This window comes from Cydia amplana, chromosome 20 (assembly GCF_948474715.1).
Source record: "Cydia amplana chromosome 20, ilCydAmpl1.1, whole genome shotgun sequence".
Classification (NCBI taxonomy): domain Eukaryota; kingdom Metazoa; phylum Arthropoda; class Insecta; order Lepidoptera; family Tortricidae; genus Cydia; species Cydia amplana.
Window position 1 is genome coordinate 2,070,031 of NC_086088.1, and position 20,469 is coordinate 2,090,499.

Genomic DNA, 20,469 nt, shown 5'->3' on the forward strand with positions numbered 1-20,469 from the left:
ATTTCATCGGTATAGCCACCTTTCTTTCGGCTTCCCGTGTTTCCTGGTCCCGGTGGGACCAAGCTATATAGCGTGCTTATTTTTACCCATATCTGCCTTATCTCTGCTTACATAACCTTACTAGCTTTTGTCCGCGACTTCGTCTGCGTGGAGTTAGTAATTTGGGTAGCTTATTTTTTATCCAATCTGCTTTTTATCGATTCCCCGTACAAACTTCCACCCCCCTTTTCACCCCTTTAAAGGGTGATTTCTGTGATAAAAACATTAAAAACTACCCTATGTCCTTTCGCGGGACTCAAACTATCTCCATACCAAATTTCAACTAAATCGGTTTAGCGGTTTAAGCGTGACACCAGACAGATAGACAGACATACACACTTTCGCATTTATAATATTAATATGGATTGACATAACGGTAGCGTTTTTATATACCTACCCATGTACTTATACAGATATTATAATAAATTAAACTCCCCCAAATGGACATCCCAGCTTTCAGGCCTGCATCGATCTATTCAGAATCTCCGTACCGTTAAATTAATATTGTCAAAAAACTCCCGCATCCGCAAACCGAACCCTCTTTCTTTACAGTCGGATACGCTGTAATGTAATAAATCTTTTGTGCTTGTGAACATTTTTTTTTACAATTGATTTTGTGTTTTAGTTGCTAGAACGTAAGGTCCAAAATAAGAGAGCACGAAATGAACAAAAATCCGTGGGTGTTGAACAATTTTCACGCGGTTTCTTACTGTGCAATTTTCACGTTTTTTTTTACAATCCGTTCCGGAGGCGTATTCTGGTAAAAAATGTTCCTTTTGACACTGACAGATCGTTTGATCTGCATGGATATTATGGTCGTGTATGTCTACGTGACAGCGTGATAAAAACAGCGTCCGTCTCTTTTAATCACGTGGTGTTAAAAAGTGACACTTATTTTATCACGTGGACCAAGCCATCCATAATTCGCTGGCTGGACAGATGGATATATCCATAATATTTAATTCCAGATCAAATTCATGATCTGTTATGAGTCTTATGATAATCAGAATATGCCTCCCAGTTGATAGGTACAAAGGACTTACAAAAGAGGTACAAAGTGCCAGGTGTTATGGGTTTAAACTTTATTGTAGAGTAAAAAATGTATAGTGACAAAAGGCGGACTTAACGCTACATGGCATTATCTACCAGTCAACCTTTAGGCCAGCTGTGTTTTATATCGCTTTAATTCAGCGGTTTTTTTTTTCACTTATTTTATCGCGAGGTCTACAGCTCACAGAGCCATTAGTTGTAGTGAAGGATGCTGTTTAGCAAAAATGTGTCAATTCACATAAATTTTCCAATAAAATGTCAACTTTAAGCGTCAATTTTTTGAGTTGGTATCTTATTGCAAAATGAATGTAGGTTGACACATTATTGCTTATCAGCATCCTTGATTGTCTAGGTACAAGAGCCTTAATGCATGTATGTACAAATTACAATCTTTTTTCTAAAATCTCGCCAAAAGAAAACCATATACAGCCGCCATATTTCTTTATCGCCCTCCGCGATAAAATCATTGAGAGACTCTCGTCAACTACACTGAGGGTAGGTACCCTCAGTGTAGTTGACGAGAGTCTCTCATACTCTCGGATAGGTATCCGTGACTATGTCAGCTGACATGGCGAAAATTAATATCTCTCTAGAATACGCGATAAAGAAAAGACAAGAAGTTTTCTTATTGGGTCCCTCGCTTAATTTTTGTTTATTACTCGATCTGTGGAATTATATCGATGAGCTATAAAAATCGTTTTAGGTTACCTAAGTAAAAATTGGGTGACCTGGAAAATGGAGGGGCAATTTTGAAATTTCAATTTTAATTCTCAACATATTTTTTGCGGGATTTTTAACAGTAGGTAAAATAAATATACATTTATAGTTATCTATCTAGTAGTATTTATCGTTAAGTTATTTAGTTTTACTCATTCTTAGGTTTATTTTAGTTAGTGTCCGACCGAAACATGTTTTTTTGCCGAAACCGAAACCGAAACCGAAGGTTCGGCTTTGGCTCTAGTTTCGGCCGAAACCGAAACCGAAACCGAAACTTTTGTAGACTTGTAAAAATCGTTGAAATAATGTCATAAAAGCGCTTTTATACACATATATATTAAGGGGCTGTCAACACCCAATGTCCTTGAAATTGTTTTTTTTATATACCACATCGGTGCCAAACAAGCATACGGCCCGCCTGATGGTAAGCAGTCACAGTAGCCTATGGACGCCTGCAACTCCAGAGGTGTTACATGCGCGTTGCCGACCTGTACACTCCTTTTTTTAAGAACCTGATGTTACTTAAGCAGTTTATTAAGAAAAACTATTTGTTTTAATGAAGCAAAAATAAATTATGTTAATATTCATTATATTTTAAAGACCGTGGTCGTACTCAATACATGATTGAACGAAATCGGCTCGATAGAAAATAATAGGGAGTATTACTGCAATGTTCTGCCGCCAGAGTGTAGCAATAGTGCACATACTAAACCATAGAGTAAGTAAATTATACATACTAGATACTTAAACTGTTTTTTAGGGTTCCGTACCCAAAGGGTAAAAACGGGACCCTATTACTAAGCCTCCGCTGTCCGTCCGTCCGTCCATCCGTCTGTCCGTCTGTCCGTCCGTCCGTCCGTCCGTCCGTCCGTCCGTCTGTCACCAGGCTGTATCTCACGAAGCGTCATAGCTAGACAGTTGAAATTTTCACAGATAATGTATTTTTGTTGCCGCTATAACAACAAATACTAAAAACAGAATAAAATAAAGATTTAAGTGGGGCTCCCATACAACAAACGTGATTTTTGACCGAAGTTAAGCAACGTCGCGGGCGGGGTCAGTACTTGGATGGGTGACCGTTTTTTTGCTTGTTTTGCTCTATTTTTTGTTGATGGTGCGGAACCCTCCGTGCGCGAGTCCGACTCGCACTTGGCCGGTTTTTTGATAGGTTTTCACTAGGACATTGATGCATCAAGGCGGTTTGTTTATAGGTGGCCTACCGCGAAACGCGAAAATCGAAATTACGTTATCTGCCTCACTATCAATCGAATAGGCAAGAGTGATAGAGAGGCAGAAAGCAGAAACCGAACTTTCGATTGACGTATTTCACGGTAGGCCATGTGATTGAGCTAGTGACGCCCTCTACGCAGTTTTGCGTAATATTCCCTATTGCCAAGATTGGTCTTAAAATCACCATTGAATGGTGTTGTTTTTATTTTTTTGACTTATGGGTCTGAAATAAAATCACAATGTCAAAACATTTATACCTAGACCGCTAACGAGTACCTAATATTACACAAATAATCCACAGTCGCTTTCGTAAAAACTAGCGCCTACGCCAATTCTTGGGATTAGTTGTCAAGCGGACCCCAGGCTCCCATGAGCCGTGGCAAAAATGCCGGAATAACGCGAGGAAGATGATGAGTTCTTATTATTCGCTTGCCCAGGCCCATTAACATGCGACAGTGCTATCTCATTTACTCCGATACAATTAGATAGTGTGCGCGTTTTAGGTATTGACAGCCTCCTAAGACTGCGTCGACCGTCCAGTGGCGCCCTCATTAGGGGAATTGTGTTTTATAATAAACCAATTCATTTCTGTAGGTATACATATTAACTTGTTCGTCAACTTTTGGTCTTTGTTACATAGTGTAGTTTCATAGTACGAAGTACTATTTAGTAAGTTTCGGCCCGGCCGAAAGGTTCGGCCGTTTTTTGGCCGAAACCGAAACTACGGCCGAAACATGTTTTTTTGGCCGAAACTGGCCGAAACCGAAACCGAAACCGAATCTTCGGTCGGACACTAAATTTTTAGTTTATAATTTGTTTGTAATTGTTTACTCAATATTATAAAACTCACTCTCTAGTAGCATAAACTTCGAGGAGATATATAGAAAACATTATTTTTTTTAATGTTTTACTATATTAAAGTTACTTTATTTGTTCCTAAACCCACCCCATTTCACAGTAACAGTTTTACAATGCGGGGCAATGCGGCCAGCCTTCTGGGTACCCTACCGAGCGACCACGATCTAGGCCATTTTTTTATTTATAAGGATTTATTTTAAGTGTTTTTATTGTTGATATTTGGAATTGTATACGTTTTACAATTATTTTAAAGCAAAACATTCTGATATCAAAATATTAAATCACGTTTTCCGTTTAGAAATACGCCTCCCTAAGTGCAGCTCATTATTATTCCGGCCTGCATTTGACATTTTCATTTGACTTCGTCAATTTTATTTTGAACAGGAAAACGCTTCTTCATTTATATCAGCTAAATGCCCATTTAGTGAATTAAAAGGAAACGTTCAAGCCCATTAATAAATAAGTAAGCTTTCAAATAATATGTTTCCCAGAGGGCTTCATAAATTGTTAGGACAGAGATAAGTAATATAATAAAGTCTCCCTAAAATGTCGCCCACTCTAACCAGTTAAGAATCCCTGGAAAAAATATTACAGCTTAAAAAGATGTATTAGTAATTTATAATTTTGAAAGAACGTAATATATTATGTATATTAAATTGTGTTTGTTTAATCGATACGGTATTAAAATAAGCCACATACACCTATTATTCATAATAGGTAAGAATATTTAAAAGGAGGATTAAAAAAGAAAAAATAAATTGCTATCTTTACCCCTGATGTAAAATTTGTTTTACCAATTATTCTGTATTCTGAGTATTAGTTGGGATACTGCCTTTTTATTTTTCTTCTTAATTTCAATTTTATTACGTCATCATGCTGCTTACATAAAGCATCTTCCACACTTACACAGTTTCCAAAATAATTCTACAAACACCAAGTTTACGTTACCACCCTATACATAAACAACTCCCAACTCAATCTGTTTATACTTCACTTATGAGATTTTCGCGCTCAACTCGGATTTTCGTATTAAAATATTAAATGAAAATCTGAGTGTTGACTTTTACCTAAAACAACGTTATAAGAGGATATAAAGTAAGAAGAGAACAAGAAGATTAAAAATGTATCTCTAGAGAGACTTGTTTAATCCTTTTTTGTACAGTCAGCTGCAGTTAAATTTCGCACAATGAATATTATGAGTGAATCATTAAGAGAACTTTTCAAAGAAATTAATATTTTAACTGTAGCTTCCCAATACATATATGATAGTATTATTTATGTTATTAAGAATCTAGACTGCTTCACTAAGAATTCTGATGTCCATAACTTTAACACTAGAAATAAAAATAAGCTTGCTATCAGAAAGTTTCGTGTCCGTAAAGTACAAAAGTAATTCGTTGGGCAATGCATTCATTTTTATAACAAGTTACCTGAGGATGCTTTAAGATTACCCTTTCCAGCTCTTAAGAATTCCTTAAAAAAGTCATTGATGTTGAAGGCTTATTACAGAGTCGAGGACTACTTGACAGACAAACATGCATGGTCCAAACCAGAAACTAATAAAAACTAGTAGCAATTAAAAACTTTGTATTATGTATAGAGTTATAGGTGACACAGCTCAGTTAAGAAAGCATATCAAATATTTTATGTTAGCACTTAATTCATAAGAATCAATCAGATTTATGTATGTTTTCCCATTTATTCTAATAACTATATTTTCTTTTCCTTTTGTAAGAATTTGATATGTTTTCTGAAACAGCTACGTATTTGTATGATTCCATGTACATATGTATATATTTTTAAATCTAATTTCTATTACACCTTATGTGTATAATTGCATGAATTCTATAGTAATTTAAATTGTATTTCTTTTTCCTTATTTTCTCGTAATGCATGTTAATTATAAGATGTAAATTTTTTTTTTAAAAGATGTGTCCCGCAGAGTTTGTTGCCGGTCCCATATTGGGATACCCTCCTCCAATTGAGGGGAGATTTAAATCTTCTCGGGGCAGAGGTGTAGGGTTGGAGCCGGTCTACCTAGCTTTATTTGACGTTCATAAGCGCATTGTAATTATGCCTACTTTAATAAACTATCTTTTATCTTATCTTATCTTTATCTATGGCACTCCTGAAGCTCTGTTAATCTTTTTGTGTCAGAGGGTTTCTTGCCTTGTGACAAATTACTATTTTATTTAGCAATTAAAACTTAAATCTATCGTAAAATTAGTTGGTAACTCATTACATAAGTACAAAAACTAAAATGTAATAAAATAGTTTACGTGAGTAAAACATTAGTTGCGAATAGAATAATAAAAGACATTAGATGTGAGAACTACGTATGTTATTTTTTACATTTGGCTGGTAAAAAAACTTTCGAACGGGCAGTCTAATTGTGAAACTTTTTTACTGAAAGTTTCGTAATTAAGCTCCAACACAACTGCTTTTGATAACCATTTATTTTTCTGCAAAAGGCCACAATAAAAGAGAAACCAGCAATGTAGTAGTAGTAGTAGTAGTAAACTCTTTATTGTACAAAAAGACATATTAAAAATAACATACAAGTAGTGAGAAGTACAAAGGCGAACTTATCCCTATGAAGGATCTCTTCCAGTTAACCTTTGAGTAGATGAGAGGAGAAAGTGAAAAGAGGGTGACGAATGCAGCAAAATGTACAACAAGGTACCAAAAAGATAAAGGATATAAATACATACAAAATTTATAGGAAAAACATACATAATAATATTACACTAAAAATTGGAAAGAATTAGCAAAATATAAAGCAACTATACAAATCTCTTGGATTTTATTTAGAACTCAACAAACTACACCGCTTGTTCGTAATTCAAAAAACATTGCAAACTTTTATTTGCTGTTAAGCAAATTCAAAACTTAATTACTACGGCTCCATAAAGATTTGTAAGAGCAATTTGTGTAAAAAGTTTTCCGGAGCTGTAAGTTTAACTTGGCAGTAGTTTTTCCATTGGAAATTCATGTCGAACTTGCATTTCTCTATTTAAATAGTTAACGGTTTCTGAGCATTACGATTCAGTTCTAGACTGCATAGTTTATAACTAGAATGTGTAAACGTTAAATTTTAAAACCGAATAACTGGATGTTATATATAGAATTGCATGCTTTTCCGAAAAATTATTTCAAACGAACAGATGAATCAATTTTTTTTTGTGGCTTAGATGGCAGAGCGCTGGAGTATCGATCCAGAGGCCGTGAGTTCAAGTCGCACCCAAGACAGTAATTTTTCCACTTTTAAATTTATTCTAAGCTTAATAGCATCGATCGCAGACGTTTCTGCTTGTTAAAAATTAAAAAATAGTATGGGTAGCGCGTCGTAACTGGTGAATTTCCAATATGGCTTGGAACTCCGGTAATAGCCGTTCAAGAAGTGTAACGCTCTTACTGTAGATGTCGCTCGGGTCCCCTTGGCCCATATGGTGGAAAGATTTGCTGGCTATGGATGAAGTCTTCGTGGCTTAGATGGCAGAGCGCTGGAGTATCGATCCAGAGGCCGTGAGTTCAAGTCTCACCCAAGACAGTAATTTTTCCACTTTTAAATTTATTCTAAGCTTAATAGCATCGATCTCAGACGTTTCTGCTTGTTAAAAAATAAAAAAAAAAACAGATGAATCGCCTCTACCCCTAGTGTAAATTTCATTCGATAGTGTGACGTGACGTACACGCTTGCGTTAAGTGTCATTTTGTATTTTGAGTTACCAAAACGTCCCGCTTGGCGCGCTGTATAAAATCTCATACAAAAATAGACATAATTAACGCAAACGCGTAACGCTCGTCACGCTATCGAATGTAATTTACACTAGAGGTTCTGATTGGAAGCAAGAAATCACCGTCGTTAATCATTTGACAGAAATTATTAAAAGGCGACTTTTTTATTTTATACATATAAGCATGAAAAGTTAAGTTACCTAGAGTTATTATTAAGGACAATTTCCTACCATTTTTATTTTTATCTTTTGAAGTAATCTATTTTTGCCTCTGAAGGTAAAAAACATCGAATATAAATTATACTCTTGGATATAAATAAATTATTGCTTTCGTGGAAATTTATAAATATTTTTTGTTTGATGTCAACTATATTGGTATCGCAATTTGGATAAAGGGAAAATTGGCTAATAAACTAAGTTTTAATTACATTACACAAAAGATAAGTACCTATATACAGTGGTACTACTAAACTAACGGAGCGGAGCGGAGCGGACTCGTTTACCACGTCAAATCCTGCTAGGAGAGGTTGCAGACGCAAAAAGATCGGTCGGGCGGCCAATGCTGCGCTTTAAAGATTGCGTCAAACGTGATATGGTTGCCTTTAACATCCCATGCACCCAGCAATGGCAGAAAATGGCCGAAGACCGACCCATGTGGCGTCGCGCTATTCATGATGGTCAATCCAAGCACGACGATGCCTGGTTTACCTGTTTAAAAGAGAAACGCATGAGGCGCCACGAGCAGGCCTCCAACCCCCGTCCACCTGGGGGAACAGGAGCATACACCTGCCGCGTGTGTGGACGCGGGATCCTCTCTCGCATAGGACTATACAGCCACGAACGCAAGTGTCGTCACCAGGATGCTGCTTAAAACATCTGACACAGATGAAAAGGCCTATTATTTACTAAACTAAATAAACAACTAGCTTGAATCTAAAATGGGCCATTGAGGCATTGTATCAAGGATGCTGACGGCATTTCTTCATTGTAGGTATCGCAATGCTGATATTGATGTTCTTCGGTCACCAGTTACGTGAGGAAAGGAAAATAATAAGTAATAAATCAATACACATGAGTAAAAAATATTGAACTTAATATAAGAACCGGCCAAAAAGTTGGACAAGCGAACCGAGGGTTTCGTACCATCATCTAGTTTTACAATGTTTAATTTTTTTTCTTGATGTTTCACTCACGCTTGGCCAGGATTTAATAATTGTTTATTTTTCTGTACCATTTTTATTATATTATATTATTTGAAGTTTGAATCTTTAACCGTTTTTGAAATATTAAATAAAATAAGTTTTATTTATGAGTCCTCCTTATTTACCCCGAAAGTTTTTATTTACATTTTAGTTGAGTATTTATTACGGTTCTAGAAATACGAGTACCTACATACAGTACAGTGACAGACAGACAGAGAGCAGATCCTCGGGACCGGGACCCAAAAATTGTGCTTAAAATTTCATTTCAGTACACGACATATTAAAATACGCTTCCAATCTCTACAGGGCTGTACCTATATTTTCGTTTTACGTTATTCAAATGAATATAAAAATACGTGGCCATTATCTGCAGAGCCACATATATTTACATTTTAGGTTATCCAAATAACGACTGCTCGATTTAGTCCTTTTACGGGTGAACCAAACCCATAAATATCCGGAACTTTTTTCTTTCCACTTGAAACGATACAGGAAAAAGCAATCCGGCAATTTTTGTTCGTGACATTTCGCCGAACCGTTCCCCGAACGGACGCACGGGTGAGTCGCTTCGATTGCCTTTCGAATTCGCAATAGGGTATTTTCCTGTATTTAAAATAAATTCACACCATGCATGAAATAAAGCACCAGATAATTATTAGAAAAACATAGATAGCAGTTATTTTTAAGCACAAATCTTATTTAATAAATCGCATAGAAATATAAAAAGTAGGTGACCGTGACGTAGTGTTTCATATAAATTCCATATTAGCAAATCGTTTTGACAGTTCTAAAAAAGAAACTGATTTGAGTAGTAGGAAAATACCCTATTGAAATAGGTACTGCTGGTGGTCAAAACAGAATACCATGCGTAGGGCGAAAATTTAAATTTAATTTTAATAAACTGTTTAGACGACAACAACGGTTTCACTCACTTGAATTTTTAGTCGCTATTGGCGAAATGAGTCGGGCCCTTCGGGGGTCCTTCCTCAGGCTAGAGTTCAAAATATGTCTCACGAAAATTTAAAATCGATTAATTTTAACAGTTTAAAGTCAACATTCAGCCAGCGGTCGTTCACTATCCTTTTACCAAGTGCTTTAACCTGTCGAGACTTAATTACATTGTCATACGTATACGTTACTTCAGTTACAAAGTCTCAGGTATGTATCATTGTTTGTAAAGTTGATAGACTGCTGCATTAAGGCCCCGCGAGTGCAATACAATGGGAGACAATGGGAGGCTTTGTGCACGAGGCTGAATAAACGCTGTATTAACGGTAGGAAAGCTGGCGGATTCTGTTTTGAGTCCGCGTTCTGTACCTACGGCACCTTAACCCTATATCAAGCATCATGCAATAACTACTACAAAAAATAATACAACCTGTTGCTGCAACCATTTCTTAGTTAATCACAAAGTAACAGTCCAGAGGGCTGGCAGCTACTTCGGCCAGACACTGAGTCTGGCCATCAAACGAGGTAACGCTGCCAGTCTTCTGGGCACCATAACACATGACAGCGACCTGGGGAGCATTTTTTATATCTAAGATTATTTTAAGTTTTATAATGCATGTAGTTTAGTTTTACATTGTTTAGTTGGTCTCAATAATAAAGTTTTATATACAAAGTAACAGTTAAATATATAGGTACCTCTACAACTCTCCTCTCTAGCTTTCAGATAAATTATTTGTCTCAACAAAGCCATACATAAGTTGTCGAAACTCGATATCGGTGCTTTATTCGCCAAAAACAATGCTTATTTTTGTTTTGTTTTGTCTAATCTGGATTTTGTTTCGTGTTAGCTTATATTTCAAGTTCCTTGGAAATGTTAAGATAGATTTTAGCAATTTAGATAGCTGAGTAGACATCCCATAGCTGTTTGAGAGATGGAGCCCATATAAATTTACGCAACCTGAGCAGAATTAAACTGTATATAATATGATGTGCTAACGTAAATACATTTAAATAAACAGGCATTACGTTTTTGGCACTTAATTATTTTATATTACATTGCACGTTGGTGTGGTATATACGAAATGTCGGATTCATTTCGTATATACCAACAACACAAAACTGTTCATTGTATTTTGACAAAATTGCCAAATCTCATACGGTTGTTATGAGTGGGCCATTTTATTTAAAGTTGTCCCCTACACTTTTTTTTTAAATTTGTGATTTCTATGTTATTTCTACTCAGAAGCACGAGCTCTTTCTATTCTTATAGGAGAAAGAAAGAGTCCCGAGGTTTTTATTTCCATTCCGTTACTACACTACATTTTTCATAGACTTTGTATGGTGGTCACGGAATGGAAAGATCGAAAAATGTATGGAAATTTTGGGACACTTTTTTATCCTATTAGGATCAAAAGAGCTCGTGATTCTGAGTAGAAATAACATAAAAGAACCCAAATTTGAAAAAAAAGTGTAGGGGACAACTTTAAATAAAATGGTCCAAGTACTTTGCACGTAGCTCATGCTCACCCTTTTAAAGAATTGTTTTTTCTTGAAGTATCCCCTCTTACCGTACATCCCTCGAGATAACCTCAAATTATCTGCCTTTTTCAAAGCATTCAGTATTTTCCATCTCTCGCAGCTTCAAATATTATTGTCCGCGTATATTTATCTAATTGGACTCCAAGTTTGCAAAGTGCGACCATTTTCGGTCTCGTTAGGAAAATAATGGGGTTGGAAGTTTCGAGAAATGTTTGAGTTCTGAGTTTATGAGAAGAAGGTAAAACGTTTTAAAAGTTTAGATCGGGAAAACAGGAGGCGAGGAAAAATAATTTCGAAGTTGTCGTTGACTTTTTAGCTGGTCGGCATAATAAAATTAGGGAGCTACTCGTAAATCCAAATGGTGCAGTGAGAAAAGTTTAGAAACAAGGCTAATTTTGGATATGAAAAAACAGTTTTATGACTAATGATAATATGACAAACAATACATTATGACTTAAAACTTTATGCGAAACAACGGGACCCCGAAAAAACTACTTTTAAACTAAGCTATTGTTTAATAAATCGCGTGTAAGCGGCATAAACTTGCTTTTTACGCTCTAGTGCATAACGTGAAATCTATTACGACCCTTATCAACTTAGCAATAGAGTCCAAAGCCATTCAAACTGCCAGTGACTGTGGTTCAATCAGGTAAAGCTAAGGCGCGTTCAGATTTATGATGGGGCCGTGTCGTACAGCTGCGTTTCGTTTCGTGACCCACAAATGGTCTCGTCGGAAGATCAGCGCTGACTTCTGGGTCATCATTATGCTGAGGCGGGACCATTTCGTGGTAAACTATGTATTAATTTTATGTTTAATTTTCTCTGTTTGTTGTGTACTTGTGTATGTTATAGTTTATCACGAATAAATGCGATGATTATGATTATGATAAAGTAACCTGCAATAATAGGTACGTTACACAACCAAACCTCAATGACACAATCTTTTTATCTCCATTCTGTTACCATTCTCCATGGATATTGTAAATACTGCGACACTGTTTTGTCGTATTAAGCTCGAAAGAGAAAGTTAAAGACAAATTTAAAAAAGTGTAGTGTACCTACAACTTTTTCCTTGTTTGTTATATTTTGTTACTGTATGTTTTGCGACACTAAATGACTTTTTTTTTTAATAACATAATCCTATTGCAGTCCACTGCAATGGCTCTTTAGCGACTGCTATCCCATGCAGACCAGCTATCATGCTCGTATTTTTATCACCTGTCATGCTATGCGTCACTTTCGCACTTACATATTTGTTAGAACGTGACAGCCATGGTGACAAATGATAAAGAGCCGGCCATCATAGCCCTACAGGTCACCTGCAACAGGGCCATGGGATATTTTTTATTGCCCGTTTCTCAAAAGTTTGTAACTTGTAATACAAAAGTAGAAGTCCGTTTCTAACAAAAGCTGTCAAAAGGTGACATCGGCTTGTATTAGGGTAACATTCCATTTCTGACCGCAGCTGCACTACTGGTACTGAATGCGTCGCTGTTACTGTCAATTTCCACGGTAAAATGAACAGTAGTGCAGCTGCGGTCAGAAATGGAATGTTACCCTTACAATTTACAAGCTTTTGAGAAACGGGCCCCCGCTGTCTTGAACTTTTTATTTTATAATATTGGACAAAGGACGATTTGCAATCGTTCCCACCATGGTCGTACACCACAATGGGACTCAATAATCGACATATATTTATACCCAGGGCCAATACCCACCCTTTTACCCCCAGTGACAAGGTTAAGGAAATCACGCTATTGCTGGCCTTGGTCGAGGCTTGATTGGGTAACTATGTTGGGGAATGGGAGAGAGGAAAATGGAAATGGGGTAATGGAAAAGTCAAGTATATGGGATTAGGATTGTATGGTTGCATGCCAGAAAAGACATAGTATCGTTCAAGAGCTAAGTGATAATAGATCAGGATTCAAGTGAAATAAGGGTCCTGGTTGATAAGATACATTTAAGCCAGAAAATCATTCCATCGCCCTTTACTGAATGACGATGGAATGATTTTCTTGAATGAATGAAATTACGCACTTACATACTTGTTAGAACGTGACAGGCATGGTGACAAGCGATAAAAATACGACCGTGCTACCGTCGCATTACTGCAGCAGTATTGCAGCACGATAATACTATCAACTGTGCTGCGGCCGCAAATGTCAAAAATCCATTTTGATATTTACGGCGTCAGCAGTTTAACCCCTGTATATTGATGCTCACTGTACAGTCAGCAGCAATAGTTGCTAAGCGGGCGAGGTGTTCAAAATAATCTTGACGCGACTTTATTGTTAAGAAAATAAGAGCGCGTCAAGGTAATTATGAATACCTCGCCCGCTTAGCAACTTCCGCTGCTGACTGTAGCTTACTTGTTTGGTTTATAGATGAAATAGCTTTTGTTAAGCAATTTCGATAGCCCGATCTTTTTCTAGTAGCAGAAGGCAGTGGTTACACACGCCACTACCGCCCTTGGCCGAGAACCTTGATTAGGAACAATTTGAGGGTGAACGTGGCCAGAATGATACAGTAGGTAAAGATGATTGAATCGTATTTTTTTTTATTAGACGCCGAAAATAGGTTATTCAGTGCATTAACAATATTGAAGGAGTTCTGAACTGGACTTCAATCCTAAATACCTATGTCTGCACAAGATGAAAATAATACACTTTCATAAATCTGTACTTTATAGCAAATAATAACTATTACATAGTACTCATTAAAATTACAAACAAATACTCTGTATAATAATTATTATGTAGGTTAATTGATTAGGTAATTTGAGGGTAAACGTGGGAAAAGTGATCATTTAGAAAGCGGCTTTCAAATTTACCGCCATTAATCGCATCGCAAAAATACACTAAGTTAATAAAAGTAAATGCAATCTTAGAATAGAAAACATAAATGAACACAAGCTATTGAGGGTTGTTAACATTTTTTATGAAAAGCATATACTTATGAACAATATCTAGTTATCCATCTCATTCTAATAATACATAAGTGAAAAGCAATGGCTCCACACGCCACCATCGCCCTTGGCCGAGGGCCTTGATTAGGTAACAATTTGAGGGTGAGCGCGGGTAAAATGAGCCGGAAGGAAAAATTCGATTTGCTAACCTTCGTCATGATTGTTATTGTTATGGAATAGTTAAATGCGCATAGTTTACTATTTATGTAATGACATTTATGAGAAATAGAGTTACACAAATTCAATTTAGTTCAATTTATTTGCTTCAGACATAATAAGTCCATAGAAATGTTAAGTAACAAACAAAACTTATTTTCTACGTTCTAGCAACTTACAAACTAGGGACCCGATTCGGATTTTGAACTAGATATATATATATCTATTAGACATCACCAAGATATGTCAGTATCAAACAAGTGTCAAAATTGACGTTTTTATTTGAAGAAATGTCACTTTTGACACTTATATGACACTGACATATCTTGGTGATGTCTAATAGATATCTTATATTCGACGTATCTTAAAGTTCTAATATGGCTGTAGGTACCTATTTAAAATCCAATCCAATACCTTTTGACTCCATCTGAATGGAATTCATAATGACGGATTTCTAAAGAAAACCGCGACGCTTACTACCTCTACTTTAAACCTTTAAAGATTGATATTTGAGCGTTAAAATTGAAAAAAGACGGGTTTTAATGAAAAAAACAGGGCGCTTAGGTCTTTTTGAGATTGATATTTGAGCTCGTTGAATAATACAGGCAAGTTAATTTGCGGTTCGAGGCCGGCTCGCATATTAATGTGATGATAAACGGATTAACCGTAACCAGGAGGGTTTTACATTGGAAAATGTGTGGAATTTTGTTGTTTAAATTTTTTAATACATACTGATTAACATACATAAGAAGCGCTGGTGGCCCAGCGGTAAGAGCGTGCGACTTGCAATCCGGAGATCGCGGGTTCAAACCCCGGCTCGTACCAATGAGTTGTTCGGAACTTATGTACGAAATATCATTTGATATTTACCAGTCGCTTTTCGGTGAAGGAAAACATCGTGAGGAAACCGGACTAATCCCAATAAGGCCTAGTTTACCCTCTGGGTTGGAAGGTCAGATGGCAGTTGCTTTCGTAAAAACTAGTGCATATGCCAATTCCTGGGATTAGTTGCCAAGCGGACCCCAGGCTCCCATGAGCCGTGGCAAAATGCCGGGACAACGCGAGGAAGATGATGATACTGATTAAAATACATCGTTTTCGGTGCGGGAATGCTTTACACTAGCCAAATAACAGGTAAAAACTGTAAAAAGCGACACTAATTTAACATTTCTAAGCACATTTGGACCGTATTACCTACGTTTAATCCATAGTTTGGTAATTATTTTACAATAAACAAAGTTATAAATACACGAAATCATTCCCGCACCGAAAATCCCGATGTATGCTGATTAACCGTAATTAATGACATCGAAAGTATGTGTAAGTGGAGAGGAATTTTCTTTTTTTTTAAACGTCGCATAGGTACGTATTTCTGTAAAAAAATGTCTCTTACTGACAAAAAAAATGTCAAAATTGCAATGGACAAACGACACAAAACGGTTAAATTCGACTAAACGGTGGGTCAAATTGAAAAGTCGTTTATGAACGGAAACCTATACCTACTTAAGAAAAAGTGAACGATCCGGATTGGCTGAAACCGGATCCTATTTCAGTTTATAATGTACTAGCTACCCGACCTGGCTTCGCACGGGTTAACAAATTATACATAAACCTTCCTCTTGAATCACTCTATCTATTTAAAACACCGCAATAAAATCCGTTGCGTAGTTTTAAAGATCTAAGCATACATAGGGACAGACAGACAGCGGGAAGCGACTCTGTTTTATACTATGTAATGATATTACTAAAATAATTTGATTTGTTCTAAATCTCCCATTCATCTGATGACAACTTCATTATCAACTCCTTTTGATTAGCAAAACCTCATTCTTACGGGACCTTCAATTTTATTGGATATCCCTTGCAATTCCCATTCCAGCTCTGCTAAGTACCCCAGGATCGTGGAAGCATTATAATCAATGCCTTTATCATGGAGATTAGCTGCAAATGGGTTCTTTTATGCCATTTCTATCAGCTTAGTTACTCCCTTATACTTAACTAGCGACCCGCCCCGGCTTTGCACGGGTTAATAAATTATACATAAACCTTCCTCTTAAATCACTCTATCTATTAAAAAAAAACCGCATCAAAATCCGTTGCGTAGTTTTAAAGATCTAAGCATACATACAGACAGACAGACAGCGGGAAGCGACTTTGTTTCATACTATGTAGGTAGTGACTATGTAGTGATGAGCGCAAGCTAGCACTAATGTGTTTGCGTTTCCCAAACCAGAACTGACAACGGATGGGATAGTCAGCTTTAGTTCTGAACCCCTAAGAGCGCGCCAGACGGGACATTTTGGAAACTCAAAATCCCATACAAAATTAGTTTAACGCAAACGCGTACGTCACGCTTTTGAATGAAATTTACACTAGGGGTAGTACAGAGTGTACAGCCATCTGCAGATGAGTGCCGTGAGGGTTGAGGTATTCAAAATATTTTCGCAATTCGCCACACTACTGAGCGCAGTGGTGTTACTTAATGCGATTGTGACACCCATGAATTAGCTCAATTCGTAGTGTTCGTAACATACTTTACGGAGTACAAGTATAATATAATATATAAGTCAATGGTAAATTCGCATGACTGAACAATTTTTTTCGCAAACTGATTTGGCCATTTAATGGAAGGACTCAGTAATTGAAGGAATTCATTTAGACTTCGGGAGGCCGTTTCTGCATTAAAAATATGGTATAATTTTGGTATGGGTTAACCATTTTTTGATACGACCGTGAGAGTAATCAGCGTTAGAAGCTCACACTGTTTGGTACTAACGAATAGCAATCAGGAAATGTCTCATAGATTAGATTAGATTAGATTTCATTTATTTGCAATAAACATGGTACAGTGGTTCTTATGCTATTGTTATTAGGTAACACATGATTAACTACATAGTAGCATGCAAAAGGCATAAGGCATTTTGCTCGCACTTATTAGTTTCCGAGAGATGCCTGTGGACCTAGCCAAGGGGACAATCATTTGCGCTACGATATCGACAGGATTTCCGTATCTCTAGCATCATCATATTAGTGCGACAGGGAGACAGTGTTTCGTTGTTATAGCGCAAATCTTATACCTTTAAACGGGCAATTCTTGTTTATTTATTTATATAATATATTTTGTGGATCCCGGAAACGGCTCTAACGATTTCGATGAAATTTACTATATGGGGGTTTTCGGGGGCGACAAATCGATCTAGCTAGGTCTTATCTCTGGGAAAACGCGCATTTTTGAGTTTTTATATGTTTTCCGAGCAAAGCTCGGTCTCCCAGATATTGATTGTAATGTTAGCTAGGCCCAGGCCAAAAGACAATACAAAAGGTAATCACGGTTCATATCCTGGTCGATATAAGACTAGAGACTCAAATTATTAAAACAGAATCAGCCGTCGGGTGAAGTCAAGTGTTTAATGGCATGTGAATTAAAATTGGACACGCATTGAATTATTCAGTGAATGTTAAGTGAACTGGTTATTAACATTTGTAAGTAGGTATCAGAGCATATTAATAATACAAAGAGTTTATTAGGCGTAGTCACTTTATTAAACGTTAAAAGAAAATATAAAAGTTATTTAACGCCTTGATTTTATTTATTTATGTGTACATAAAGTACCTAGTCAAATATAATTGTTACTTTCGATTCGAGTACTGGCCTCCGCGACACAGGCTTGCCTAGTGCGGGGACCACCGATACCGAATTTGCATCGCAAGTTAAGATAAGTTCCTTACATAATAAATTAGCGAATAAGTCTGTAAATATATATTACTTAAGTGTATTGTACCTACTTATCTTAAATAAGTATATTTTCATTTTCAATATATTTTTCATTGTATTCTGTGTGATGAACTGATGAACATAATTAACAAGAAAGAAACACTCAGGCCGATTTTTAATTTAATAAACTGAGTTTTTATTTAAAGCAAATTATTATTAATAATAAAATAAATGGTTGACACGGTTAGGTACGTGTAACTTATACATATAATTTAGTCGTAAAAAACAAAGCTGAACGCTCAAAAAATGTTTTGGAAAAAAAAATATTTTTCTTAACACAATTAAGTGACTGCTTTTACCTGCACTCACCCGTCCTTAAACTTCAATGCACCGGCCTCTTGTGGAATCGATACACGCTTTTACCTTAGAACTGGTGAGGAAATACACGTGCTAGTTTTTAGGGTTCCATACCTAAAGGGTAAAAACGGAACCCTATTACTAAGACTCCGCTGTCCGTCCGTCCGTCCGTCTGTCACCAGGTTGTATCTCACGAACCGTGATAGCTAGACAGTTGAAATTTTCACAGATGATGTATTTCTGTTGCCACTATAACAACAAATACTAAAAACAGAATAAAATAAAGATTTAAGTCGGGCTCCCATACAACAAACATGATTTTTGACCGAAGTTAAGCAACGTCGGGCGGGGTCAGTACTTGGATGGGTGGCCGTTTTTTTGCTTGTTTTGCTCTACTTTTTGCTGTCGTATCGCTGTGACATCTTATAAGCATTGTTCGAATATGGCCGATTGCCTCTTTCTCGCACGTAATATTTATCTACGAACATCATTAAAATTGTTCACTTCACTAACTATTAACTACTAACAAAGTTGAATAATCTCCATCGATATTAAAATCGAGGGAATTAATTAACTCCACGACGACGTATAACTCACAGCGCACGTTGCTTTGATGGCCCCAAATTCGAGGGCTGAATTCTGCAAATAACTCGATTCAATATTAAATTCAATATCTGGGAGACCGAGCTTCGCTCGGAAAACATATAAAAACCCAATAATGCGCGACCTAGACCTAAAACCTAGCTAGATAACCTCCATATAGCAAATTCATCAAAATCGTTAGAGCCGTTTCCGAGATTCCCAAAATATACAGGTTGCCCAGTAATTAATGGATAACCTTCTTACCACCGACAGGGCACCTTAGGCTGGTCCAGAAAATGCACTTATAGGTCTAGTAAAAGTTTCGTGGTTTTCGAGATAATCGCACTTTTCTAAATTTGAAGTACTTATGGTGCTAGCTATTAAAAAAGACAGAAAAGTTCGATTATCTCGAAAACCACGATACTTTTACTAGACCTATAAGTGCATTTTCTGGACCAGCCTAAGGTGCCCTGTTGGTGGTTAGATAGTTATCCATTAATTACTGGGCACCCTGTATAAATATAGGTACAACAACTGCTCGTTTAAAGGTATTTATAAACAGCCTACCAGGACATCGCAAATCTTTCCATCCCTTCCTTTATGCATACACGCCATAAGGGTGGTAATCGTCTTTCGGTAGATGTCGCTATACGCCACCCTTATGGCGTGTATGCATAAAGGAAGGGATGGAAAGATTTGTGATGTCCTGGTAGACTTCCGTAGCTCAATTGGTTAAGAGCAACGCACGGATTGCGGACGATGCGGGTTCAAGTCCTGCCGGCAGCGTAACTTTTTCCATTTTTTCCTTTAATATAAAAAAAAAGTTCTGGTAACTCTTATGTAGTACCTACTAGAATTATGAGAGCTTCAATCGTCACAAATACAATTCTTTTTCAATTACATTTCGATTCTAGCAGTGCAGAATAGAGCTCTGGCTCGCCGCCAACGAGTGGGGTGTTGGGAATCTTCATTTTTTGATATTTGCTGCAAAATTCTTTATTGAGGTATATTAGATATTTTTTATTCGCAGCAGTGCTTAATAAAACTACAAGTTACGAAATACAAGAGAAATGAAAAAAAAAATATCGCCCTACGAGAAGTTTTAACTCGACCAATTATGTATATTTTTGTATGGGATTTTGAACAGCGCGCCCAACGGGACGTTTTGGAAACTCTAAATCCCATACAAAATGACACTTAACGCAACCGCTTACGTCATGTTACGATATCGAACGAAATTTACGCTAGGGGTACTGGTAAATATGTCCAGCCGGTAACTCACAGGTGATTGTGAGTATTTATTCAAATATCATTAATGTTAAAAATATGTACCTACTAGAATGGGGCATATATTTTTTGCGTGTTTTGTGATAA

At 36.7% G+C, this 20,469-nt stretch overlaps 1 long non-coding RNA gene across 1 annotated transcript; it reads right to left on the reverse strand.

Moving 5' to 3' along the window:
• Positions 1–3,451: 3,451 nt before the first annotated feature.
• LOC134657600 (uncharacterized) lies at positions 3,452–20,238 on the reverse strand. The gene is made up of 2 exons (XR_010097630.1): positions 20,208–20,238; positions 3,452–3,550 (listed from the first exon to the last, which is right to left on the reverse strand). It is a non-coding gene; the product is annotated as an uncharacterized LOC134657600 (long non-coding RNA).
• Between the last annotated feature and the right edge of the window lie 231 nt (positions 20,239–20,469).